The sequence below is a fragment of the Ammospiza nelsoni genome, chromosome 7 (genome assembly GCF_027579445.1).
Source record: "Ammospiza nelsoni isolate bAmmNel1 chromosome 7, bAmmNel1.pri, whole genome shotgun sequence".
NCBI lineage: Eukaryota > Metazoa > Chordata > Aves > Passeriformes > Passerellidae > Ammospiza > Ammospiza nelsoni.
The window spans coordinates 3,061,255-3,087,787 of record NC_080639.1 but is presented as its reverse complement, the minus strand read 5'-3'; positions in this window follow the sequence as shown (position 1 = coordinate 3,087,787).

The window sequence follows — 26,533 nt, the reverse complement described above, 5'->3', positions numbered from 1 at the left end:
AACCATTCCATGGTTGTGTGATACTGGCCAGAGCTCCTTGGGAGTGCCTGGGAGCTCCCATCCGTGTCGGCCAAGGCTGATCCCATCTGATGACGTCTCTCCCTGTGATCCTGCTGAGCTCTTACACCTGGCACCATGGGTGGCAGGATGCCATGGAGCTTGCTCTGGTTCCCAGCCCAAAGGCTCATTCCCAGCGAGCCCAGCCCGGCGCGCTGCCTCCCGCTGTCTGTGATTGCTATGCAGGTGCTGGAGCCCAGCCTGGCTGCTGCTATCTGATGGGACCACTCCTGCTGTGCTCCCTCCCTCCTGAGCCAAAACTGCAGCTACAAATGAGGCTTTAGTTCCCCGTGCCTGAGAAAGCTTTGTCTCAATTAGCTCAGAGCCGAGCACCTTCAAAGGCAGCCGGGGCGGGAATTGGCGGCGGGCGCTGCGCTTCCCTGTGGGAGAGGCAGGCACCGCTCCTCATCCCTCCACCTGCTCCTGGCACAGGGAGCACACCTGGGAACAGCTCCTGGGGCAGTGGTGCAGTGCCAGGGTGGCCCAGCAGTGCCCCTCTGCAGAGCAGGGCATGGGGTTTAACCAGTGTGCTCTCTTCTGCTTCCTCTCCTGCCTACAGGAAGGTGGCTGCTCCAAACATTGATACAGATTTCTTTCTCAGGAACCAAGTGTGGCTGTTCCAAACATTGATACAGATTTCTTTCTCAGGAACCAAGTGTGGCTGCTCCAAACATTGATACAGATTTCTTTCTCAGGAACCAAGTGTGGCTGTTCCAAACATTGATACAGATTTCTTTCTCAGGAACCAAGTGCTTTGGTACAAAGCTCGCAGGAGAGTTTCTGGTGTATGAAAGGAGTTGACGCATGCAAAAAAAAAAAAAAAAGGGCACAAAATGGCAGTAAGATACAGCAGGCATGACCTGTGCAGCCCTGGCGGGGTCCACAGCAGCAGGGTCTCCCTTCACCTCTGGGTGCTTTGGGAGACAAGGTTGATTCATTTCATGTCACAAAAGGTGAGGGTGTCAGAAACTGGGCTGAGATTTGCTGTTAGGACACAGACTCCGTTTAATGCTTTTTGGGTTTTGGTTTCTCTTGCTTACAGGAGACACTCGAGGCTGAGGGAGGGAGGTACTTGATGAAATCAATTTCCACTTTTATCTTTGGGTATGGGTAAAAATCGAGCTCCCATTGCCCTCAGTGGCAGCTGAAGCAGTCCTGGAAGTCAGGTTGGTATGGGCAGGGACTGTACCTTCAGTGAGGAAGGGAAACTAAAGCCGCCACAGACTCCGAGGGGTCTCTAGTTCCCTCTGACTTCTCTCTGAGGTGTTGTCAGCCAAGAGAACTGCTCCCTGGCCACAGGCTGGTTGTGAGCTGGTGCTGCAGGCAGGAGCAGGGCTGTGAGCACACCATCCTGGCAGTGCACTTGTTCTGTAATTCGGGAGATGGGGCCCTTGCTGCTCCCACAGTCCCCGTGGTGTCACACAGGTGTTGCTCTCCAGGTGGTGATGGAGAGGAGCAGGGTGGAAGGCTGTGGTCAGTGCTGGGGGTTTGGCACAGTGCCTCAGTCCCTGGGCTTTCCTGGCACAACCAGCCCTGTTTCTCCTAGCCATGCTGGTTTCCATCCCACATCCATCTCTGGAGTCCCTGTGGAGTTGGTTTTCCCTTCAGTGTCTGCCTGCATGCAGCATTTTGGCAAGGAGGCAGCTTTAACTGGACAATTGCTTCCTCAAGGAGCTTAATATTCAACGGACTCTGCTGGCAGGAGCTTTTATGAGCTGTGGGAGGCAGCGAGGGGAAAATGACTTTGAGACCCAATAAAGCCTTCTGGTGTGCCCAGCCAGATGTGGGTGGTGATACCACTGGGTCAGGAGCAGCTGCCTTGTTCCCTGGCACAGCTCTGGGCACACAAACCTCTCTCTCGGTCCTGCTGGCCCCTCTGATTTGTGTCACAGAGCCGGGGGTGGCCCGGGCTCCTGCAGCGCCCCCAGGGCCCCGGTGTCGGTGCTTTCCAGCGGGATGCTCGGGGCTTTCCCTGCGCATCCCATTAGATGGCAATGCAGCCTGCACTGAGAAAGGGGCTGCAGCCTCCGTGGGGTGGGCTGGGGTGGCCAGGGCTTTTCAGTGTGTGCAAAGGGCTCTCAGATCTGTGCTTATAACTCTATTTTGGCTGCTGACACTAAGAAGAACGCTGGCATTCCTGCCCTCCTGGCTTTGAGGTGCTCTGTATCGTGTAGTGGTGGCTGTGGCCATGCTTGGGCCAACTCTCTCCCTTGCCTAGGCTACACAGGTTCTGTTTGCAAGTGCTTTGCCCTGTTGCTTTATTCCCTGTCATTTCCAAGCAGGAGAAAGCACCCAAGTGCCATCAGGGCAAGAGGGACACTTGGCACCTTCTCTGGGCTGACCAGCCAGCAGGACACCTCCTGCTCATGTGGCTGCCTGCCAGAGCCAGCCCGAGCTCCAGGCAGGACCAGGCTGCTGCTCCCTGTGCTCCCAGCAGCATTTCCCAGGCCTGCAGAGGATGCAGACACCTGCACTGCCCTTGGCCATGGCGCTCCAGGAGCTCAGGAGCCGAGTGAGTCAGGAGCTCACCTGGGCAGCGCTGGCCTGCAGCCAGGGGCTTCCCAGGCTGAGCACGGGGCAGGCAGCAGCAGGGCCCAGGGGCAAGGGGGGTGCCCTGGGCATGGCTGGGGGAACAGCCCTGCCTCCCAAACGGGGCTGGAGGCTCCATGAGTGTGGGTTAGGCATGCACTGAACAGCCCTGTGCCTGCTGGGAGCCCCCAGGTGCAGCCCCTGCTCCATGCTCCTCCTCCTCCTGAGCTGTGGAGGGCCGTGCGTCCCTCAGCCTGTGGACAGGGCTGTGCATCCCTCAGCCTCCCTCTCCTGGGTTTAACAGGGACAGGGCTGTGCATCCCTCAGCCTGCCTCTCTCCTGGGTTTAACTGGGACAGGGCTCTGCATCCCTCAGCCTGCCTCTCTCCTGGGTTTAACAAGGACAGGGCTGTGCATCCCTCAGCCTGCCCCTCCTGGGTTTAACAAGGACAGGGCTCTGCATCCCTCAGCCTCCCTCTCTCCTGGGTTTAACAAGGACAGGGCTCTGCATCCCTCAGCCTCCCTCTCCTGGGTTTAACAAGGACAGGGCTCTGCATCCCTCAGCCTCCCTCTCTCCTGGGTTTAACAAGGACAGGGCTCTGCATCCCTCAGCCTGCCTCTCTCCTGGGTTTAACAAGGACAGGGCTGTGCATCCCTCAGCCTGCCTCTCCTGGGTTTAACAAGGACAGGGCTGTGCATCCCTCAGCCTGCCTCTCCTGGGTTTAACAGGGACAGGGCTGTGCATCCCTCAGCCTCCCTCTCCTGGGTTTAACAGGGACAGGGCTGTGCATCCCTCAGCCTACCTCTCCTGGGTTTAACAAGGACAGGACTGTGCATCCCTCAGCCTCCCTCTCCTGGGTTTAACAGGGACAGGGCTGTGCATCCCTCAGCCTCCCTCTCCTGGGTTTAACAGGGACAGGGCTGTGCATCCCTCAGCCTCCCTCTCCTGGGTTTAACAGGGACAGGGCTGTGCATCCCTCAGCCTACCTCTCCTGGGTTTAACAGGGACAGAGTGGTACATCCCACAGCCTGCCTCTCCCTGGCTCACCTGGGATGTCACCTGGAGCTGAGGGAGTGCTCAGGTCGGGATCTGGGGACGGAGCAGCGTTCCACGGCAGCCCAGGCACGGGGAATGAAGCAATATTAAAGTGCAATATTTCATTGCTCTGTAATTAACTTCAGCTGCTTTCAAGCTGCAACAAATTACCCTCAAAGCCTGTTTTTGTACCGAGGAGAACTTTGAACTGCGTTCGCAGCCCTGTGTGCCTGGCAGGGAGGAGAGGCCGCTCCTGCTGTCTGTGGCTGCAGCTCCGTGTGTGGTTTGGGACCAGGCCTGGGCTGGCTGTGCTGGGCTGCCGTGTCAGCACAGGCACGAGTGCTGGGGCTGGCATCAGCCCTGCTGGGGCTGACATCAGCCCCGGGCATGGGAAACTGCTGTGGTATCCCGGAGAGCCTCTGGCTCCACCTGGAGAGCCTTCTCTGCTGGGATGGATCCTGCTGCACCCAGATGCATCCTGCCATCCCAAGGTCTTCCCAAAATACTGTGGGCAAATTAATGCAGGGTGTGAAACTTCAGCTTAGCTGCCTTCTGGCCTCCTTCAGCAAGGACCTGATGATCTGATGGCTTTTGGGGAGCCACCGATGCCCCTGAGTGGCTCAAAACACAGCTCTGCGTTTCCCAGCAGGACCCTTCCCGCTCCAGCTCCCTAAATTCCTTGGAGAATAGGCTTGTTTGTGTTTGCTTTCCATCTCCCATCTCCAGCAGGATCCATGGAGATGGCCTGTGCAGCCCAGGCCTGGGGAGGTGGCACAGGCTCCCAGCACACCTGGCCTGGCCATGGCCTGGCAGATTTCCAGGCAGAGGCTCTGCCTGGCCTGATGGTGCCAAGCCCTTCCCATCCTGCTCTGGAAAAGCAGAAAGGACTCTCAACAGCTTCTCTGGGATGCCTGAGCCAGGGGCAGCTTAATTCCCTCTGATGAATTGATGAGCTCATGAAGCCAGAGGAAGATGGGAAGCATTCCATGGGAGCCGAGGGCTGGGGAGCTGTGGCACTGCTGCCACATCTGCCACAATCAGAGGCCTCAGAGTGCTCCCATGCCCTGGGGAAGGGCTGGCTGTCCTCTTGGATGCCCTGAGGAGAGGAGCAGGGAACTGTTGCTGCTCCGGACCTCTCTGCCCACCCATGTGCCCGCAGAGGAGGTGGTCACAGGAGTTTGAAGAGCTGCTCAGTTTCTGTAGATGGTGATGGTGGATGATAGTGGATGTGAGTCATTACTCTGGATGTGTTAAAGCATGAGGAGCAGACAAACCTTCAGCCCAGGGAGAAAGCCCAGACCCTGTTGTGGCACCCAGGGATGGCTCAGTCCCCAGGGTACCACCTGCAGTGGGGTTCCACCCCCTGGCTATGGCATGGGAGGAGTCAAGGGAGCTTGATCCACGGACGAGCCTTAAATAAAGAGGGGGAAGCTTTCACCTCTGTTCCCAGTGATGCCCAAGGAGCAGTGCTGGAGCTCAGCAGGAGGAGATGTGAAGCAGTGACACATAGCCAGACTTTAATTACCCTTAATTACCCAAACCTATCCCTCCTAGGTCCAAATCTGGGGATTGGACCCAGATTTGCATCCCACTGGGACATGGGAGCCGGGGGACCTGGCATGGCCGTGATGGAGCTGCCTTTCCTGGGAATGCCATTTGGTCTGGATTCCTCTGGGATGGCTGCAGCCTTATCACCTTCAGCTGGGCCAGTGGAGTAGGCTAATGATTAGATTTATCATAAAGTGATCTAATGAGCAGCAATAGAGCCAAGTGCTTTCCATTCAGTGACACACATCCAAACCTTAATTAGAGCTGACAGCCTGACCCTGGGATCGTGCTCTGGCCAAAGGAAATCAGCCTGATGGTTCCCCAGAGAGAGCAGCCGTGGCTTTAAAGTGTCTTCTGAAAACATTTATCTGACCAGCTTAAAAAAAACAGAAGACCAAAAAACCTGAGCTGCAGGGTTGGGTTATCTCACTCTCTTCCCCATCTCTGCAGCTCGAAAAGCCTCAGCCTGGGAATGTGTTGGGGTGGCTCAATCCAGCAAGGAAAGCTCCCAGAGCATCCCAAATCCTTCCCAGGCTGTGCTCTCACATCTGCATCACCGCTACCCAGGGGGAGAATTAACATGCTGTGAGTGCTAATAGGGAAACGTCAATAATTGAAGGTGTTTGGAGGCTTTTGTTGGCAAATATTTGCTGGCATATTTTGGAGGCAATGTTCTACTTTAGCAGCTCTTCCTCTTCTCTAAACCTTTCCCTCCCTCTAGAAGGGAAGCAACCTGCTTTATTCCAAGTTCCCAGGGCAAGTCTCTGTGCACAGAGAGGCTGTGGAATCTCCATCCCTGGAAGTGTCCAGGGCTTGGAGCATGCCAGGACAGTGCAGGGTGTTCCTGCCTATTGCAAGGGGGTGGGATGAGGTGAGTTTTAAGGTCCATTCCAACCCAACCCATATTCCATGGTTCCATGGTCTGAGCAGTGGATGCAGCTCCTTGCATGACATGTGCAGAGATGAAGAGGAGGGTCAAGCCAGGTGTAAGGAAAATCTCCCAGGAGTGGCTGGAAGGAGAGAATCCTTGGGTGAGAGGGCTGTTTGCCACTGTGGCTAGCCAAGGGGTTTTATTGGCTCAGCAGCTGCTGCCAGGAACCTCAGGGAAAGCTGCAGGGTGTCCTGCAACCTTCATCCAGGCTTCTCCCAAGGACCTGTTCCCAGCAAAGGTCCTTAGGAAGTCTTCTTCAGCGTAGTCCTTCAACAGCCTGAGTGATTTCTGCTGCTTACACTCAGGGAGTTTTCCCCATCTTTAACATTATTTATTTTTCAGTGTGAACAATAGCAATAGCCAGGGCTGGCTCAGCAGTTGTTTGATCCCACAAGTCTCTGCCCTTGGCCACATCATATGACACGGAGTTCCTCGAGGCAAATTGTGTGAAAAGATGCTCCTTTTTTTGTCCACCTCTTCTGGGTTTGCTGTCCCTTCACTGCCTCTGAATGGCCCGTTGTGTGCAGAGCCTGAATACAAGCTCTGTCTCAGAACAAGCATGGCCCCATCCACTGGGCACCAGAGGACCCCAAGGAGGTTTTTCCCTCAATGTGCTGGTTTTCAGTGGAGCCCTCCAAGGCAGGGCCATTGCTCTTGCTTCATGTGACACCCTTCCTCCAGGAGATGGCCCAAGAGGAAGGTGGTGATGGTGGCAGTCAGCAGACCCTGGGAGCAGGGAGGGAAGGCAGCCAGCTCCAGCGGGAAGAGCTCTGAACCCCTCTTTGTGCTGCTGGAGCAGTGACCCCATCCATCCTCTGCCCTTGCCTCAGTGCAAGTGCCTGGGAAGCCCTGGCAGAGCAGGGCCTGGGGGTGGTGGGGCTGGAATTGTGCTCATTCCCTCCTCAGCCCTTCCTGGGGCTGCTCTCTGCCCTTTGTTTTTCTTCATGCTGGATGTGTTCCCTGCCCCTGGAGTTGTCTGAAGGAGCAGAGGGTGCTTCCAGGTTTGGAGGTGTTTTCTCACCTCGGTGAAAACAAACAGGGCTGATTTGTTCCCTAGCTGCTTGTCCATGGGAGTGGAGTGGGAGCTGGGAATTGCGCTTTGTTTGGCGTTTGATCGAGTGCTCTCCTGCTCCAGCTTCAAAGCTCTCTTTGCTTTTCCACTCCCTTTTAAGTCCCATCTCTTGAAATTCCAGTCCTGCACGAAGGCACAAACCCAGGACAGCTGAAGGCTTCCAAATGCATTTTCCAAAGTATTTCAATAAATTAGCAGCTCGTTCCTTTGCCAGACAGCACTTTCCTTCCCATTGACCTGTCTGTGCAGCCTGCCATGTGCCTTGGACCTTTCTCCTCTGGGATGTTGGCTCAGGAGGATGCAGCCAGGTCCTCTCAGTGATTCAGACCTGGGCTGGGACTCTGGGGAGGCTGGCACAAGCATCTGCAGATATATATATATATATATATTTTTTTTTTTTTAATAGCCTTTTATTTATGAAGCTACTTTGGAGTCTGATTCCCTTGCTTTGTTCGATATTTATTGGTGCTTCACCCGTCTTAAACTGGGAGCCGTAAGCACTTTGATAAATGGATTTGCCTTTCCTGGAACCGCGTCCCAAGCTCAGCTCATCAGCATCCTCAGCCAAAGTGCCACTCCTGTAAATCAAGGATGGTGAGGAGAAAATCCCTGAGCAGGGCAGGATGGCAATCCAAGCCCCAGCTCCTCTGCTCCAGTGCTTGGATAAGGGATCACTCCAGGTGACTGAGCTCTCTGTTTAGTTCAGGGAGGAATTCTTTCCCAATATCCCATCTATCCCTGCCCTCTGGCAGTGGGAAGCCATTCCCCCTTGTGCTGTCACTCCAGGCCCCTGTCCAAAGTCTTTCTCCAGCTCTCCTGGAGCTCCTGTAGGTCTCTCTTCCTGTCCTGTCACACCACAAGCTAAAAGGAGTTGGGTGCACATAGGACAATGTCAGGGTAGGAAAGAGCCTGGAAATACCAGCTAAAGGTGAGTAGCTGTCATTTCTGCATCCTGCAGCCAGGATTTTCCCTGGAAATGCTTCTCTGGGGTAGGGAGAGGTGGCGTTTAGCAAAGGCAGTTTTGGGATCTATAGTGAATGTCTTGATGTTGCTATGGAGAAGCTGGATGGAGGCCACCAGGAGAAAAGGAGGCTCAGGGGGGACCTTCTGGCTCTCCACAACTCCTGACAGGAGGGAGCAGCTGGAGGGGGGTCAAACTCTGCTCCAGGGATCAGGGACAGGAGGAGAGGGAACAGCCTCAAGCTCTGCCAGGGGAGGTTTAGATTGGATGATGAAAAAATTCCTTCACCAAAAGGGTGGTCAGGCACTGGATCACGCTGGCCAGAGCTTGGTGGAGTCCCCATCCCTAGAAATGTCTGAAAGATGTGTAGATGTGGCACTTGGTAACACGATTTGGTGGTGGCCTTGGTGATGCTGGAGTTGGGCTCAAGGATCTTGGAGGTCTCCTGCAGCCCTGATGATTCTGTGATTCCATGGAACAGCACATGGCTGGAGAGGGGCTGCGGCCCCAGGGAGATGTTCCAAGGGAAGTTCCCACTTGCCCAGGTGGCTGCTGCTGGACACTGGGATGGGCTGGATGCCCAGGGCAAGGCCATGTGGGTGGGGGGACCAGCACTGTGACACATATCTGCATCCACAGCTGTACCCTCTGCACGGGGGTACATTTTAAAATAATGACCAGGAAAAAAAATCCCTGTCACTTAACACAAACGTTTCAGACCTTCTGGGTTTTTCCCTGTGACTAAGTCTAATGAGAAGAGACAGCAGAGGATTTATCAGTATCTGCTCCCTGATTTCCCTCTGTGCTGGCAGGAGATCCAAGGCTGTTACCCCTGAGCAAGGACTTCATGCAATGTGACCTGATGGCAGAGCTGCACCCTGACCCTTCCTGAGGTGTGGAGAGCGGGGAGGAAATAAAGCAGCAGGATAAATTGGGATTCAGGAAAAGATGTGAACCTTGGCAGCATTGCCATGGTAACAGGGGACCTGCCAGTGCCTGCTGCAGCCTGGCACAGGCAGCATGGCACTGTGGGCACCGTGGCACGCTGTGATCCAGGATGGAGAGGGCTGTGCTTTCCCTTCTGGAAGCCAGCAGAGGCCTTGGGAAGGTGCTCTGGAAGCTGTGGCGGGGTGAGAGAGAGGCAGCAGTGGGACATGAGAGATTCCTGAGCAGGATCCAGCCTCCTGTGCCTCCCTTTTGCCCTCCATGCCCGCAGTGCTGGGTGAGCACACAGCCCCTGAGGCAGGTTAGTCCTGCTGCTGGCAGCAGGGATTCCCTCTGGGAAAAAACACCGAGGAGGCTCGGGCTGTGTGTGAATTCCGCTGAAGAGTGAAACACTTTGTATGTGTCTGATCCAAACCAAACCCATTCAGTGTCCTGCAGGCTCCTCTGGGCCAGCACCCAGAGCCTCCTCCCTGGCCACAGCAGCTCCTGAGCATCCCAAGCCCCTTTTCCCAGCTGCCAGGCTTTCCTTTGAAGCCAGGGCCAGGCACACAAAGCTCTGTCCCAGAGGGGCCGGACAGCGCCCCAGTTCCTGCCCTGCCGGCGGCTGTGCCGGCTTTGCTCCCAGGCAGCTCCCAGGATTTCCTGCTTGCTGCAGCCCCCACTGCCTTCCCGTGAGCCCGGCAGAGACAGGGGCAGCAGGGAGTGGGTCCCTTGGGGCAGCACCAGCGGGAAGGGGACGTGTTTGCTGCGGATATCCCTGGCACTGGGGGCAGCAGTGTTGGATGGCAGCGAGCTCGCTGCACTCTGAGCGAGGCTGGGAGCGGTGATTGATTAACGAGGCTGTGCTGTAATTACTGCCGGCGTGTTTGCCCCCAGCCCTGCTGTGCTCTAGAGGGAGAACGTGTCCTTGCAGCCGCTGCCACCCCTCCCCGTGCAGCCATGTGAGAGGCAACGCAGGCAAGAGGAGCTAAAAATAAACCTGGGTAAAAATAGTCCCACGTGTGCTCGCTTTTGAGGGGAAATGAGGGGAATTTTCATCTGAAGGAGAAGCAAAAAAAAAAAACAAAAAAAAAAAAAAAACAAAAAACAAAAAAAAAAAAAAAAACAAAAAAAAAAAAAAAACCACTGAATTTATTTATTTATTTTCCCGGCTCGCCCTCTGGAGGAGGAGGAGCTGTGTCCCGGTGGGGGAGAAGTGGATCAGTGATGTCGGGGTCGGGAGTCCATCTCAGCCTGTGCTCATCCACAAAACGTGTCAGTGCACCTCTCCCCTCTGCCTTGCTGCCTCTCTCTCCTGCAATTTCTCTTAGCAGAGGGAATTTCTCTCCTTTCTGCCCAGCTCAGCTCGCGGTGCTTCAGCAATGCCTCGGGGCTGACTTAACTACCAGGGAACAGAAGGATCCATCCTTATTGCACCAGTGGGGGAAAAGTGTTAATGGTATTACATGGAAACCCAGCTCCGCTGAAATTTGTCTGTGCCCTGGGATGTGTGGGGCTTCTCCCGGCTGCTGGGGCTGTGAGTGGGCATCCTCTGAGAGCTTTGTCCAGGGAGAGCTGCTCGCAGGTGAGACAGCAGGAGACAGGGACAGGCAGATCCAGACCCTGCCTGAAAAGGGAGGGCTCCTGGAGCTCCTTTTGTCACGTAAACATGAAACCACAGAATGGTTTGCATTGGGAAAGACCTTAAAACTCATCTCATTCCACCAAGGAACACCTTCCACTATCCCAGAGTGCTCCAAGCCCTGGCCTTGGGCATTTCCAGGGATCCAGGGGCAGCACAGCTGCTCTGGGCACCCTGTGCCAGACCCTCACAGGGAGGAATTCCTTCCCAAAATCTCATCGTGGCTCCTAATTGCTGGGAAAGCGTCTGAGCTCAGTAAAAGCAATATTGTTTAAGCTGAAACAGAGGAAAATAAATGGCCATTACAACACATCCCAGGCTGGCACGTGCTAGGGATGTTCTTAATTAGTGGCGCGGCGGCAAGGAAAAGGAAAGGGGAATGTTAAAGCGGGACCGTGGAGAGATGCAGAGGAGGAGCCCCGTCAGGGAAGATGCCCACAGTGTCTCTCCAGGCACACATCCTCCGAGCTGCTCCCGGGAGAGGACGGGGCAGCCAGAGCTGCTCCGAGCTGCGGCAGGACGGGATGGATGCCTTGGTGCCAGTCTGGGAACGCGGGGCGAGGACAGGGCGGCAGCGGGCAGCCGGATGGAAATGGAGCACTGATGGATGTGCCGAAGGAGAGGTGTGTTTGAGCTCCTGGCCAAACCCCGCTCTGCCAGGGCAAACCCGAGTTTGTGGGCTGGGAAGGTGCTCCCCAGCTGTTCTTTATCCCCCGTGCGCAAATGAAGGAGGAGAAACGGGGAAGAGACCCTTGGACAGCTCATTCTTCACCTTTTGTGAGGATAATCTTCCTTTTCAATGCCAAACGCGGGCTCTTTGCAGCGTCTCTTTGCTTTGTTTGCTTGGAGAGAGCGCTGGCACACACTCCAGGAAATCAGCTCTTAACTAAAAGCATTTATGTAATTGGGGAGGGAGGGAGGGGGAGGTGAGTGCGCGCTGACTTTGGGGAAGTTCAGTCTACAAAAACAAACCTCGCCAACTACGCTTGGTTCTGATTAAGGAAGATAAATCTGTCAGTGAGGGGCTAAATTTACCGAGAGCGTAACCCCCTGCCCCTCGCCCCACCAGCGATGGTCAGGCTGCGTTTATTTCTGTTGGGCGCGCTCCAGAAAGCGCTGGGAGGTGAAAAACAATCCCCAGAAATGTGAAAAATGTGGAATGAAGTGGGGGCGGCGGGAGGAAAAGTGGGGGGAGCGCGCAGAGAGCGACCAATGGCAGCACGGTGGGTGCGATCTCGGCTCCGCTGCTGAAATAAGAAATCCCGAGATGCTCAAAGCTGGTGGGGAGCGGCTGGGAAAGGGGCTCAGCCTGGAGAAAAGGAGGCTCGGGGGGACCTTGTGGCTCTCACAACTCCCTGACAAGGAGGGGACAGCCAGGGGGCTCAGCTCTGCCCCCAGGGAGCAGGGACAGGAGGAGAGGAAATGACCTCAAGCGGCATCAGGGAAGGTTCAGGTCCCTTCCAGTGCAAAGCATCCTGTGATCCACGATCCTGCTGAGGATGACACCTTTGGGATGCCATCGCTGACGGCCCATGGGCTGTAGCCATCCCTCTCGGGCCTGCAGGATGCAAATGTGCTTCAGATGTGGTTATCTACCCAAATCCCTCATTGTACTGATGAATCAAGGAGTCACTGTCACCCACTGCCCATGAACCAGGAGAGAGACCCCCTTAGTTCTGGTTTTAGCCCTCTAAACCCGTCTTTTTGTGGAAGAAGTGCCGGGAGAGGGGGGAAAACTCGCTTGCATGGTTGTTGACACACAGAGACCTCTCACTTCCCAGTTTTTGCTCTTGGAACTGTTTGAACTGCCTGACTCCTCCTGAGTTTTGGGGTAATACCAGCTGAGGAAGCCATCCTGAAAGTACAATGAAGGTTTGGCTTCAGGAGAACCCATCACACCTTGCTGAACTGCTGCAGGACATGGTTTGATGACAGCCACGTGGCACTGTGGCACCTGAACCCCACCATTCTGGAGATTCATCAAGAGAAGCCCTAAGGAGGTGTCAAACAAACAAACAAACAACTGGGTCCAGCTGCTCTGTTGGTGTGAATGGATTGGCTGGAGCCAGGTGGATTGCTGCCAGGTGGGGCTCAGGTTCTGCTGCTGGAGCATCCCTGTGCTGCCCTGCTCAGCAGCCTTGGCTCTCTCTGCCGGTGTGTGCAGCAAGGACATGTTTTTATATCAGGCTTTGCAGCTGCCAAAACAAACCCAGTCTCAGATGCAGCCCCAAAAGGCATTAACAATATTGGCATGTGCTCTGGCGGCTGCATTTCCTCCCAAAGCCTGAGCTGGACCTTGATAAGCCTGATTGCTTTGTCACTTAACTCTGCCTCCTCCTCCTCCTTAATGAGCCTTCCACTGAAACCAGGCTGCCTTCCTGGCTGAGGGAGATCAGGGCAGCTGTGCTAGTGGGCATCCTTGGAGAACTTTGTCCAGAGAAAGCTGATCCCACCCATGGCAGGAGACAGGGACAGGCAGATCCAGACCCTGCTTGAAAAGGGAGGGCTCCTGGAGCTCCCTTTGTCATAGAAACATGAAACCACAGAATGGTTTGGATTGGGAAGGACCTTAAAACTCATCTCATTCCATCCTTGCCATGGGCAGGAATACCTTCCACTATCCCAAGCCTCAATATCCAACCTGGCCTTGGGCACTTCCAGGGATCCAGGGGCAGCCACAGCTGCTCTGGGCAGTGCCAGTAACTTACCACCCTCACAAGGGACAATTTCTTCCCAAAATCTAATTTAAGTTACTCCCTTTCAATCTGAAGCCATTACGCAGTGTTTAAAGGCATGATATATGTCCTGCCTTATTTCCCTTCTTCCTTGGCAAAGCCAATTGGATTAACACGTGAAGATGATTTACAACCCAGCCTTTGCACTGGTGTCTTCTCCAGGCAAGGCCAAGAGGTGTGAGGGTGCTGATGCTGCCATTCCCTGAGTGGATGGCTCTTCATTTTCCAGATTGGCAGGATGGTGTGTGTGGTAAAACAGGATCTCCTCACTAACCAGAGCAATGCCTGCCCTCCTGTGGGCTGCAAGGGCTCCTCGGGGTCACTCTGTAGTGTCCAGGTCTCCAGGAGCAGTTCAGAGCTGTGCAGTGCTGAGGGCTGGACAAGGCCACTGTGACCCCAGCTGCTGGGAGGGAATCCCACAGGGAGCAGCCTCTCTTCAGGGACAGCCATTGGGATGCCCTAAATGGCAGGGAGCTGTGCTGCCATCCCTTGTGCCAGGGCAGCGAGGAGACTCTGCTGATTGACCCTGTCACCTTCTGCAGCCTGTGGGGTGGTTTGTGATGGCACTGTGCTCCACCCAGAGCATCCCTTCTGTCCCTTTCTGTCCCTTTCCGTCCCCCTCTGTCAGGTGCACTCTGCTCCACAGATGTCCTGTGCAGCCTGCATGGCCTCCATGGGGCCTGTGGGGCCATGGCGCCAGGTGAGGCTGCCGGGAGCACAGCTGGGCTCCAGCTCTGCCACCTCCCGGCTGCTGCTGGCCCGTCTCCTGACAAATGACCTGCTGCCACCCTGGGGAGCGGCTTGGGGGAGAGGGGAGCACTGGGCCAGCCCCATCAGCCTGGGCTGGGCCCCTCTGTGTGGGGAGAAGGGAGAGCCTGGCCAGCTCCATCAGCCTGGACTGGGTCTCTCTGTGTGGGGAGAAGGGAGCTCTGGGCCAGCCCAGCAGCCTGGACTGGGCCCCTCTGTGTGGGGAGAAGGGAGAGCCTGGCCAGCTCCATCAGCCTGGGCTGGGTTCCTCTGTGTGGGGAGAATGGAGATCTGGGCTAGCCTGGCAGCCTGGGCTGGGCCCTCTGTGTGGGGAAAGGGAGAGCCCGGCCAGCCCTGGCAGCCTGGGCTGGGTCCCTCTGTGTGGGGAGAAGGGAGAGCCCGGCCAGCTCCGTCAGCCTGGGCTGAGCCCCTCGGCCTGGGGAGAAGGGAGAGCCCGGCCAGCTCCGTCAGCCTGGGCTGAGCCCCTCGGCCTGGGGAGAAGGGCCTGCTGGCAGGGCAGGGCCCAGCTCGTGCCTGGGCTGCTCTCCTGCAGAGCCCGGCTCCAGCAGCACCTCCTGGGATCCTGCTCCAGCTCCCTGCCTGGCTTGGCCTGGGCTGCTCTGCCGTGCCAGGAGCTTCTCCCCTGGCAAAGGGTGTGAAGGACAGCACTGTGTCCCCAAACTCAGGGATTGTCCCAGGTACCTGCTGAGAGAGACGGGCAGGTGGTTTTCCGTGTCTGCCCTGATGGCGTGTGGATAAAATGAGGGAAGAGGGGAGACTGGAAGGGAAACTGCATTTTGGCAGGGATAAATGAGTGTGCTGAAAGGGAAGGGGAGGGAGGAGCAGCTCAGCCCTTCTCACAGCTCCCTTGCAGATGGAATAAGATGTCCAGTGCCCCCCAGTACCAAATGGTCTCAATTTGCTCCTGCGTCAGAGGGAGCTGGTTCTGCCTTGGCTGGGGCCTCGGCAGGGCCGTGAGGATGTGTTTCATAACTGCAGCTCTTGTCAGGAACAACAACAACAACAACAACAACAGCTTCAAAAACCTGTTGAAATTGTGCTATGCCCTGAACAGAAAACACATGGCAAGAGGGAAAACTCCCTTCACCGAAAAGCCAACGTAATTAGCCCTGACAGGATCTGCAGGCCAGCGGCAGCAGCCGAGAGGCAGGAGGGGAGGAACAAACAACCCGACGTGGTTTTATAGGCAAATGTAAATGGGTCATTAGCTGTCTTCGAACAAAATGTTCCTTCCTGTGGAAGGCAGGGGACAGGCCTGGCTGGAGGAAATGTTGCAGAAGGCCTGGCGAGGGTTCCCGTGAAAGCAGCTTTGCTGGGATGCCGGGTGAAAAGGTTCTTGCTCTCGCTGGAAGCACAGCTCCTGGGATTTTTGCCTTCCAGAAGGGTTAGGGTGGCAGGACACAGGTACTTGTGGTACCTAAAGGCAGCTCTGAGCCTCTCAAGGTCACCTTCTGCATCAGCAGAAGCATCACCCTGCTCCAGGGTCTCCGGAACAGTTCCAAGAGGAAGGTTTTCCAGCTTAGGGAAAGTGCTGTGCCAGGTGCTGCACAGTCATTGGGGAAGGCACAGAGTCCTCTCCAGGTGTCAGAGCTCAACTGCAGGAGTGGGGGCAGTGGGAAGAAGAGGAGCATTGCCTGCAGACCTTGTCCAGAATCAAATCCCACCCAGCTGAGAGAATCACAGAGTGTTTTGGGTTGGAAGGGACCTCAAAGCTCATCCTGGGCCACTCCCTGCCAGGGGCAGGGACACCTTCCACTGTCCCAAGCTCCTCCAAGCCCAGTGTTCAACTTGGCCTTGGGCACTGCCAGGGATCCAGAGGTAGCCACAGTTTCTCTGGGCAACCTCCGCAGGGAAGAATTTCTGCCTGAGAGAACTGAACTCCTTGCAGTGCCAAGGATTTCTCCTGAAGCTCCCTGCAGATGTTGCATTTGCCACTTTAAATGTTTTTGATCCAACTCAAGCAGCAAAAGTCAAAAGATTTTCCTGTTTGGGCTCCATCAGAGGTCTCAGATGATTTACAGCCTGGTCCTGGCAGCTGATTTCTGTTATTCACACCTTGCTTCAGCCAGTTCAGGTCTTGGGTGACCCCTTTAGAATGACCACAGACTGCAATGAGCTTTTGGATGTGCTTAGCAGCAAAGGATGGGATGCACTTGAGGGGCTGGAGCACAGCTGGCAGGGAGAGGGATTTTGTGAGACAACAAATCCTCCTGTTTGATTGGAATGTTTGTTCCTGGTCTCCCTGTGGAAGGTCTGAAAGCTCCAGTTGACTTCTTCCCCCAGAAGGGTGCAACAGCTGGATCCAGGTCAGCACCTCCTGTGGACCCTCTCTTAATAAATTCTGAATTGACTCTTCACACCCTGTGTGTTACTCAGCAGTGTTGTCACCAGGCTGTTTGCAAACCACTGCCTCTGAGAGCCTGTGGAGAGGGAGGGGGCAGAGCTGCCCTTTGTCATTGTGCAGGAATGCCGAGGGATCATTTTATCCCTACTCTAAATTTCAAACAGCAGAGTGGCAGATGCCAAGCCTGGCTCTCTCTGTCTGACAGGCCACACTGGAGCAGCAGAAGACCCAAATCCAGAACAGCCAGGATGAAAAGTTTCCTGGGCAGCTGTGTTAGCATCCCAGCACTCAGGGGAGAACCCAGATGCTTCCTCACATCTGAAACTTTCTGGGAAGTCTCCTGTGCTCCCCTGGAGTGTCCAAGGCCAGGCTGGATGGGGTTTGGAGCAACCTGGAATAGTGGGAGGTGTCCCAGCCCATGCCAGGGGGCTGGAATGTTAAGGTCCCTTCCTCAGCCTTTGTGGGAATATCAGGCTGGAGGAGAGGTGGCTCAGAACAATGTGCCTTCAGGGAAATCTTGGAGTGGGGCTATTGCTGTGCTGGATGGAGAGATCCTGCTGCTGAGCTTGGAGTCCCTAATGCAGGGCTGGGAGTTTATCAGGCCTCTCTGGGAATCAGGGACTGGGATCCAGTGGCAGTGGAGAGGTATTGGATGCATAACTCAGCTAAGGTCTGAAACCTCCTCTTTGTGTGTCCTCTGCAGAAAAGAGATTAATGTGGGCACAGAAGCCTGCTGGGGGGTACAAGTGTACAAGTCTCAGGCAGCCTTTGAAACCTTCCTTCACCTGCTTTTCTGAGTCCTTGATGCCTGAAGATCTGATTTGGCACAGAGTGGTTTAGTCCTCCCTCAGCTCCTTCCTCATCTCTGTTTCTTGCCTGGGGCGAGGCTCTCTTGGACTGGGATGCTCCTTCTTCCTGACAGCGTCCCTTGGTGAAGGCTTCATTGGAAGGCAGTGCTTCAGAGGCATCTCTGAGCTTTTAAACTCAGAGAAAACTTCCATGGCATTATTTCCCATGGGCCAGCTCCGTGTCCGGGGAATCAGAGGGGACAGCAGCACAAACTTGCAGCTGTGGGTGTCCAGAGAAGCTTCATTTTCCAAAGCCCACAAAAAGGGATCCTCAGAGCCACCCCCAGTGCACGATGCACCCTCCAAGTCTTCCCTTAATTTTCAGCAGGGGCAAGAGCTGTGAGCTGCTTGCAAAGAGCAGCACTCAGCTTCTTCACCGTGTTCACAGGGGTTCTTGGATGAGGGAGGAGATGAGGATCTGACTCCATGTTTCAGAAGGCTTGATTTATTATTTTATTATATATATTACATTAAAACTATACCAAAAGAATAGAAGAAAAGGTTTTATCAGAAGGCTAGCTAAGAATAGAATAGGAAGGAATGATAAAAAGGTTTGTGGCTCAGCTCTTTGTCCGCGCCAGCTGTGCTGTGATTGGCCATTAATTACAAACATCTAAGATGGGCCAATCAAAAATCCACTTGCTGCATTCTACAGCAGCAGATAATCAATGTTTACATTTTGTTCTTGAGGCTTCTCAGCTTGTCAAGAGGAAAAATCCTAAAAAAAAAGATTTTTCATAAAAGTTGTCTGCGACACTCCCCTGCTTGACACATCCAGGGACTGAGCTGCTACTTCCAGACACTGTGGTGTGACAAACCTACTGCAGCCTCTTTGTACTGACTGCACCTCTTTGTGAGTAAAATTCCATTTAAAACCATAAAGGTTATGTTGGGCTCCAAGCAGGATCCTGCCCCTCCTGATCTGAGGATTAGCCTGCTGATATTTTGCTCTTGGAGGATGCCATCCCTCTGAGCCTGCCCACATCAATCTGTGGTGTTTTGCTCTTTGGGCTGCAAACTTCCAGGAATTTGTAGGTGGGAATCCGACTTTTGCTGGTGTTCTCAGAGCCTGGTGCTGGTGCTGTTCCAGCTGTGCTCCTCTAGCACAGGAACCTCGAGTTTAATAACAGCTCTGGAGTCAACTGGGAGCAGCTATTGTTCTCAGGGCTTCTCACATATGTATCACTTCAAGGTTTCCCCCTCCTTCCATTCAAAGTGTTTGGGGATAGAGGAATGAGGGAAGCAAGCTGCCAGTGCCTAATGCATGTCTCTTGGAGCAAAATGTATTGGTTTATTTTGTTTTAAACAGCTTATTGCAAATGGGGAGCAGCTGTGGATTTTGTGATGACTTTTTTTTTAATTTAGTGTTTGGAAACGTGGGGTCATCTCCCTAGTATTCCATAACATGCTTGCTATAGACAAAAAAAAAAATCTAATTTTGAAGAATTTCAAAGCAGTTATTTAGACTTTACCAAATTCTTCATTCCCTGATCTATGAAAGCCTATTCAGTAATCAGCCTGATGAGGAGGAACGTGGAATTTCCTCAGGGCTCCCTCTTGCCTTGCCCTTCTGAGGCTGACATGAAGGCGGCCCACAGTGCCAGGCAGCAGATCCGTGGTGGGGTTTGGGTGTCCCAGTCCCAAACACGGCATTCTCAGGCACAGGGTGGGATTCTGGGCACTGCCCTGTGCAGGGCCAGGGGTGGCACTCCATGATCCTGGTGGGTTCCTTCCACTCAGAATGATGTGATTCTGTGAGATGGGCTGGGAGACTCCACCCCCAGAGGCATTCCATTGTCCCGGTGTCCTGTTTGGGCCTTCAGCCACACCTGAGTGTCCCCAGGGTGCCCGATCCGAGCATCCCTGTGCATCTTCTCCAAGGAACCCGGCCAGGGAGGATGTGGGGAGATATTTAATAGTGCTGTGATTTGGGTTTAAGCACTTTTCTCCCTGACAGCAGATGGAAGGATTGTTCCTGTTTGGATCTCCTGAATGTGCTGTACAGCCTTGGTATAAGGTTGAGGAGGGAGCACAATTCCAGGGGAAACATGAGGTCAGTGAAGCTTTAGTTCCAATTTCACAGAATCCCAGGGTGGTTTGGTTTGGAAGGGACTTAAAGCTCATCTCATCCCACCCCCTGCCATGGGCAGGGACACCTTCCACCAGCCCAGGATGTTTCAAACTGGCCTTGGACACTTCCAGGGATCCAGGGGCAGCCACAGCTTCTCTGGGCACCCTTTGCCAGGGCCTCCCCACCCTCCCAGGGGACAACTCCTTCCCAAAATCCATCCTTATTGCTGTCAGAGTGGCTGAGTTCCCCATGTCTGTGTGTACAGGTGCCCCCGGGGCACATGGATTTCAGCACAGCTCCATGGATACAGACATCCCAGAACAAAGGAGCAGGCCCTGAGTATTTTGGGGAAGGTAGATAATAATAAGCCAGTTTGGCACAGCTCTTTCCTAAGCCTGGCAAGTCGACCCTGACAATGTAAGCAGCTCTTTGGGGGTGAAATGTTGCTTTTCAGTTTCACAAATCTGCTGGCCGAGCTCTCTGCCAAGGCGTGGTGTGAATGAGGTGCCCTATATTTTCTTGCCCGCCTGTCCTGCCCTTTTCCTGCAACAAGGAGATAACTGCTGGCTCTGCAGGGCTGGCAGCAGCAGCAGTGGTGCTGTGCTCTGCTCTCAGAGCCGCCCTGAGCGCCGAGGTGCGGGAGCATCTCCAGATCCCTCCTGCCGGGATCCTCCGGGATTTGCGCAAGTTCTGCTGGGGAGGAGGGGGAGCGGGGCACTTTCCTTCCCGGGGTTCATGTCAGCCCTCAGGAATCCTCTGCGCCCTTCAGCTCCACCCTGCACACCCCAGCTCCCGGCTCTGAAGTTTGGGAATGCTGACTTCTAACTCCTGGCCTCGCGCACGACTCCAATTCCAAGAAACGATGCCCTATATCTGCTGGCAGTGACAGCTCGCTGATTCCTCCAGCATGGCTTGTTAAAAGATCTGAATCTACTAATAGGAATTGGCCTGATAAAAGGGATTTTTTTTTTTCTAATTTTTTTTTTTTTTTTTTACCTCCTCACTTAGCGGCTACACGCAGCCCGGGGAATCTAGAAATTAAATTGGCTTTTTGTCAAGCCTCTTCTATGCAACAGCAGTGGGACCCCTGCAGTGCTGTGCAGTGTTTCCAATTACATTTTGGGGTATGTTGCTAATTTTTGGCACACGGAGAGAAGCAGGCCAGGCAAATGGCAGGTGGCAGGCTGTTTTCATATTTCACCAGGAGCATGGGGGAAGGGAGAGGGGAGAAGGAGCCGAGCTCTCTGCCAATAAATGTGACCTCGCAGAGTGTAAGCAGAAGAGTTTTGGCATGTGGCGGAGGATGGAGGGCTGGGCAGGCACGGCTGAGCCAGTTTACATCCCCTCCTGCTGGGAGCACGCACTGAGGGAAGCAGGGCTGAAATAAACACTGCTCCAGCAGCCACAGCCTGCAGGTCTGGATCTGGGCACCTCTGGGTTGTGTGTGGCTGTGCCCAGGCTGGCCTGTCACGCTGGGGACAGCGGTGTCACCGCGCTCCGCCTCTCTGCCGCTCCGCGCCGCGCTCCTCTGCCCCCAGCACAAAACCCGAGCTGGCTTTGGTTCATTCATTTGTTCCTAGCACAGCTAATGCATTCAGCATGGCACCAGCTATGCAGGGCCTGCTGGGTGGCTCCTCTGAGCTGTTGCACAATCTGCAGCTCACAATCTGCAGCAACGACCAGAAGCTGCTTCCCAGGATCTGCAGCTGTCCCAGGGTGGCTTTGCCCACCAGGACAGATCTCTGCAGGTGTGAATTTTAGGGGTCAGATCACAGAATGGTTTGGTTGGAAGGAACCTTTAAAGCTCATCTCATCCCACCCCCTGCCATGGGCAGGGACACCTTCCACTGTCCCAGGCTGCTCCAAGCCCCAGTGTCCAACTTGGCCCTGGACACTTCCAGGGATCCAGGGGCAGCCACATCTTCTCTGGGCACCCTGTGCCGGGGCCTGCCCACCCTCACAGAGAACAATTCCTTATTCCCAATATCCCGTCTAATACTTGCCCTCTTTCAGCTCAAACCCATTTGCCCCCATGCCCAGAAATGCTGCTGTGTTTGACAAGAGCACTCAGAGCTGGTCTGTGCTCACATGGACCAGGAGCAGAGCATCCACCTTGACCCAAGGGTACGTCAGCCAGGAGAGCTTTGGGGAAAAAAGCCCCAGGATTCAGCATGGAGGCCTCTAAATGCTTAATTTAGACATCAAATCCAAAAAGAAAATGGTGAATGCTGTGAAAGAGGGTTCTTATTCTGGAATAAGAGATCTTATTCCAGGTCCATCTGGAGCTGGGTTTGTACTGAAGCTCGCAGGTATGGTTCTTGTTACAATTGCTGAATGTTGTTCTGATTGCTAAATGTTGTTCTGATTACTGAATTTTGTTCCACAGCAATGATTTCAGTGGTAAATCCCAAAGCCCCTCATTTTGAAAAGACCGTAAGGCGAGACTGGAGACTGCAAACAAAATTTCCAGTAGAGGAAAACCACTGGTGAGCTGGACATGATGTCAGCAAGCACTTTTGTAGTACCTTTTGTAGGGGACTGGGCGTGCTGAGGGTTTATTTCGAGTTGGCTCTGCTGCTGTGTGCTGACATCTATTGCCAGAGGTAAATGTGGAATCATTAAGGTGGGAAAAGACCTCCAAGATCCTGGAGTCCAGCTATGAACCATGGGGTCATCATGGTGATAGAGTTAGCTCTGGCTGACAGGGTACTTTAAAACTCTTTTGTTAACTCTTCCCAGTGGTGAAGGCACCCCAAAAAAACACCCCCCAAACATCTCTGCTCCCCCATCCCTCTGCCTGTTCAGACACTGCCATTACATCCCATCCTCCTCTTCTCCCTGCTGCTGTTTTGCCGCAGGGATGAGCCCAGATATTTCTGGCACCAGAATAATGTTAATGTTCTTGAAATGCCTTTGAGCTGATAGCGAGCCAGCCAGCCAGGGACTTGAGAGATCCTCAGCGACCTTGTTTCAGAGGAAAATTATCAGGCTTTAAACCTGTTAATTTGCTTTCTTGCAACCTGCCTGAAGGGCTTGGGAAGCAGGGCCCTGGCCAGCTGAAATGCTGGCAGTGCTTGCAGGAGGAGGTGCTGCCTGAGGACACGGGATGGATGTTGGTGCTGCTGATGGCTTTTCCCACTAAAGGTTTTTCCTGAGTGTGTAGCCTGGGTTCTCCTTGCTGTGGAGACACAGCATTTTGTGTGGAGACACAGAATGTTCAGTGATTAGGTCTGAATTAGCCCCAGGACAAGGTGCCTCTCACCTGGAAACAGCTGTGCATGATGGAAGGGGGAATGGCTTTGGATTGAAAAGGACCTCAAAGCTCATCCTGTGCCACCCCCTGCCATGGGCAGGGACACCTTCCACTCTCCCAGGGTGCTCCAAGCTCCATCCAGCCTGGCCTGGGACACTGCCAGGGATCCAGGGGCAGCCACAGCTTCCCTGGGCAGAGATTTCCTCTCTCTGACAGTGAGCAGGATTAGGTTTTTTAAGACTATCCACCCCAAGAAAGCCAGATCCTTATTCCTACTGAAGGTTGTTCTAAACCCTGGGGCAAAGATGAGAAAAGAAGTTCAGTGAGCACTCAGGGAAACGTGAAGAGCAGTGTTAGCCCCAGCACAGCTTCAGGTGTGCCTTGGGCTGGGACACATCCTTTGCTCTCCTGCCTCACTCCGACCTGCAGAGAGAGAGCTGACACCTTGTTATCTTCTCCAAGCTGTCCCAGCATGGTCTGAGCTCTTGGGGCCGCTGGAATTCACCCAGGGCCCTCGGAACGGGAACATGCTTTAAATGGGAAACATTGAAATGCGGTTTTCCAGCATCTTTATGCCCAGGCCCTTGTGTATTCCTGGAACAAATCCAAACAGAGCCTGTGGCATGGCCTGGAGCCTTGTGGCACAGTGGAGATTGGGTTACACACTTTCCTAGGGCTCATAATATCCATTTAAAATAAAGGCTGGGCACTTGGGAATTGTTTTGGGAGAACCAGTTTATACCCCCATTTCTCCTCCTGATGAAGATCCTCACGGAGCTGTTAGGATAGGATGGAAAACATTTCTCGCCCTTCACCCGTGACTTGCAAACCTTTAACAATTTCGCAAAGCAAAGTGAAAATTGGGTAACTCCCCTACACAGAGCCTCTTTTTCTCGGTTTTGTTTTGTTGTTTGTTTTTCAAACTGCGATTGAAACTACGAAAAGCTCCGGCTCGGCTGTCTGTAAATAGTGTTCCGATGTTTATGTTGACATTTGAACCAGAATCGTCTTCCTTGGGAACCCCAGCGAGCTGCGGAGGGGAATTCACCCCTGGAATGATAAAAGCTAAGCACTTGCCCACTAATACATTTAGGTGTTAATGCCTTGTTTTTGTGCTGTTTGGTTGCCATAGAGACGGGGCCGCCTGAACTAATGAGTTTGTTGTGTGAAGTTCAATACACATTTGCCAAATGCTCCGTTTCTCTTGTTACCTCTGTGCTTTTTTCTTCTTCTTCTTTTTTTTTTTTTTTTTTAATTTTTTTTTTAATTATTTTTTTTATTTTTCGTCCAATGAAGCAAATGAGTTTGGAAGCAAAGCCACTCCAGGATCCCAGGAAAGGAAGCTCGCAGCAGGCTTTGCAGGGCTGCTGAGAGAGATGCAGGATGTGGTTTTAAAGAGGTTCTTACCCTGTTCTGTACACCGAGGGGTAACAGGGGCATTGGCTCCGGGCTGTGTGCTCAGGGCACCTGTTTGCCCAGGCCTTTGTGGCACAGACACCCATTTCATCCCTGCACAGAGAGTTTCCATTGCTGGGCCCAGCTGATGGGCAGGATGTCTCACTGGGAGCCCCTGTTCGTGCACAGAACACTCACCAGGAGCATCTCCCCTTGGATGGACTGAAAATAAAATACCACAAATAGGTGGTTATTGTTTGGAATAATGAATTCCCTTACACCCTCTGCATCCCTGGGAGTGTCCCAGGCCAGGCTGGACAGGGTTTGGAGCAACCTGGTCCAGTGGAAGGTGTCCCTGCCCATGGCAGGGAGGAGAATGGGAAGAGTTTTAAGGTCCTTTCCAAACCATTCCATGATTCCAACACCCTTCAATGCTACCTGGGAGCTGTCATTCAGGGGAAATCACTCCATGAATCCATGTGTGGTCCTCCTGGGAATTTGGACTTGGATTCAGACCTTTTTATGCAGAGATCACTGGAAATCCTTGAGGGTTGAGGGTTTGGGGTTTTTTTGTGTATGTGTGTGTGAGAACCTCCCCACTCACAGCACCAATGTGCGCTTTCATTTAGAAAGGCCAAAAGAACATCAAAACCCCAAAGCCCTGAACAATTTTTTATTTTTCAAAGCTTAAATGCTTGGTGCCTGCCAAGCACTAAACTGAAAGGTTTGTTTCCAAAATATCCTCTTCCAAAGACCTTCTTTTTGAAGTTCCTGCTTGCGAAAGAAAGAAAGAAAGAAAGAAAGAAAGAAAGAAAGAAAGAAAGAAAGAAAGAAAGAAAGAAAGAAAGAAAGAAAGAAAGAGAAAGGGGAAATGGGAGGAAAGGAAAGGGAAAGGGAAAGGGAAAAGGAAAGGAAAGGAAAGGAAAGGAAAGGAAAGGAAAGGAAAGGAAAGGAAAGGAAAGGAAAGGAAAGGAAAGGAAAGGAAAGGAAAGGAAAGGAAAGGAAAGGAAAGGAAAGGAAAGGAAAGGAAAGGAAAGGAAAGGAAAGGAAAGGAAAGGAAAGGAAAGGAAAGGAAAGGAAAGGAAAGGAAAGGAAAGGAAAGGAAAGGGAAAGGGAGAAAGGAAGAAAAGAGGAACAGCTCTAAAATAAGTGGCTTTCCCCGGATCAAAGGCAGAGCCATTTTGCTGAAGGTGAGAATGGAGTGAGCAATGCAAGAGGACAATTCTGGGCGCCAACAATCCAATTGCTGATCCTTGAAGTGTGCATGTGCAGCCGGCTTTTGCTTTCCTAGCTGATCCTGCTGAAATTAGGGAAAAGCAGTGCTGGGTTAAGAGTTGGACTCAAAATCTTTGAGGTCTTTTCCAGCCTTAAGGATTCTGTGAATCTTTAGAGCTGAGGAGAGCGCCAGGATCTGTTTTAATCCGCACTGGCCAATGCAGCCCTGGCTGGTGAGGGGAATGTGACACCCGTGCTCCAGGTGTCACAAGGAACTCCTGATGCTGCCTCTCCCTCCCTTCCCAAGCCTGTGGCAGCATCTTTCCTGGGATGTGAGGGGATTTATTTTGGAGGCAGAGAGGAGAGGAAAACTGACTTGTCAGGAAACTTGGCTGGAGTTGTTTGAGTGAGGCTGACTGGAAAACAGCTGTGTGTGCACGGAGCAGAGACTGCACCCCTGCACTGCCAGGGTGGGATGGCAGGAAAGCCCTTTTGCTTTTTCTCTGGGTTTTTTTTTGTGTTTTTTGGGTTTTTTTGTTTGTTTGTTTGTTTGTTTTTTTAAGAAAAGAAATACAAGACCTGATTGGCAGCCTGGGAGGAGAAACCTGAGGTACCTGAGGGCCTGGACTCATGGGAGCATCCCAAAACACTCGTCAGTCCCTGGAGGTGTCTGTTACCCCAACAAGTGCCAGTCCTCGTGGAGCTGATTCAGAACAAAGCTGCAGAGCAGGTGTTGGAAGGGTCAGGTGAGTAGGGCAGAAGTGGCCTGCACTTAAAACCCCTCCCCTTTTTTATGAATGTATAAATAAAATGATGTAAACCCAAACTGCCCGGACGCCAAGACCTTTGCTTGGCAAAGCCTTTGCCTTACTTTTGATGTTAGATGAACATCTAGTAAGCTTAATTAAAGTTTAATTAGTGTAAGTAGGGTAAATGTGGTAGGTCAGCAGGTACAGCAGATGTTAAAATACTGTTGGCAATAATCAACCTGACCATAAAAAAAAAAGGGAAAATTCCCTTCTTAACAAAATAAATACCTCTAAGTGACTGGTTTAGACATGTCATCTCTCAAGGGTGTTTTTTTTTTTTTCATTTTACTTTCTTTCCCCAGGCAATACTGACCAATCAGTTTCTTCACATCAGTGAAAAGAGAAAAAAAAATCAGTTTTTGTCCTTTACTGTGCTCTGGAATTTCGCCCCAAACA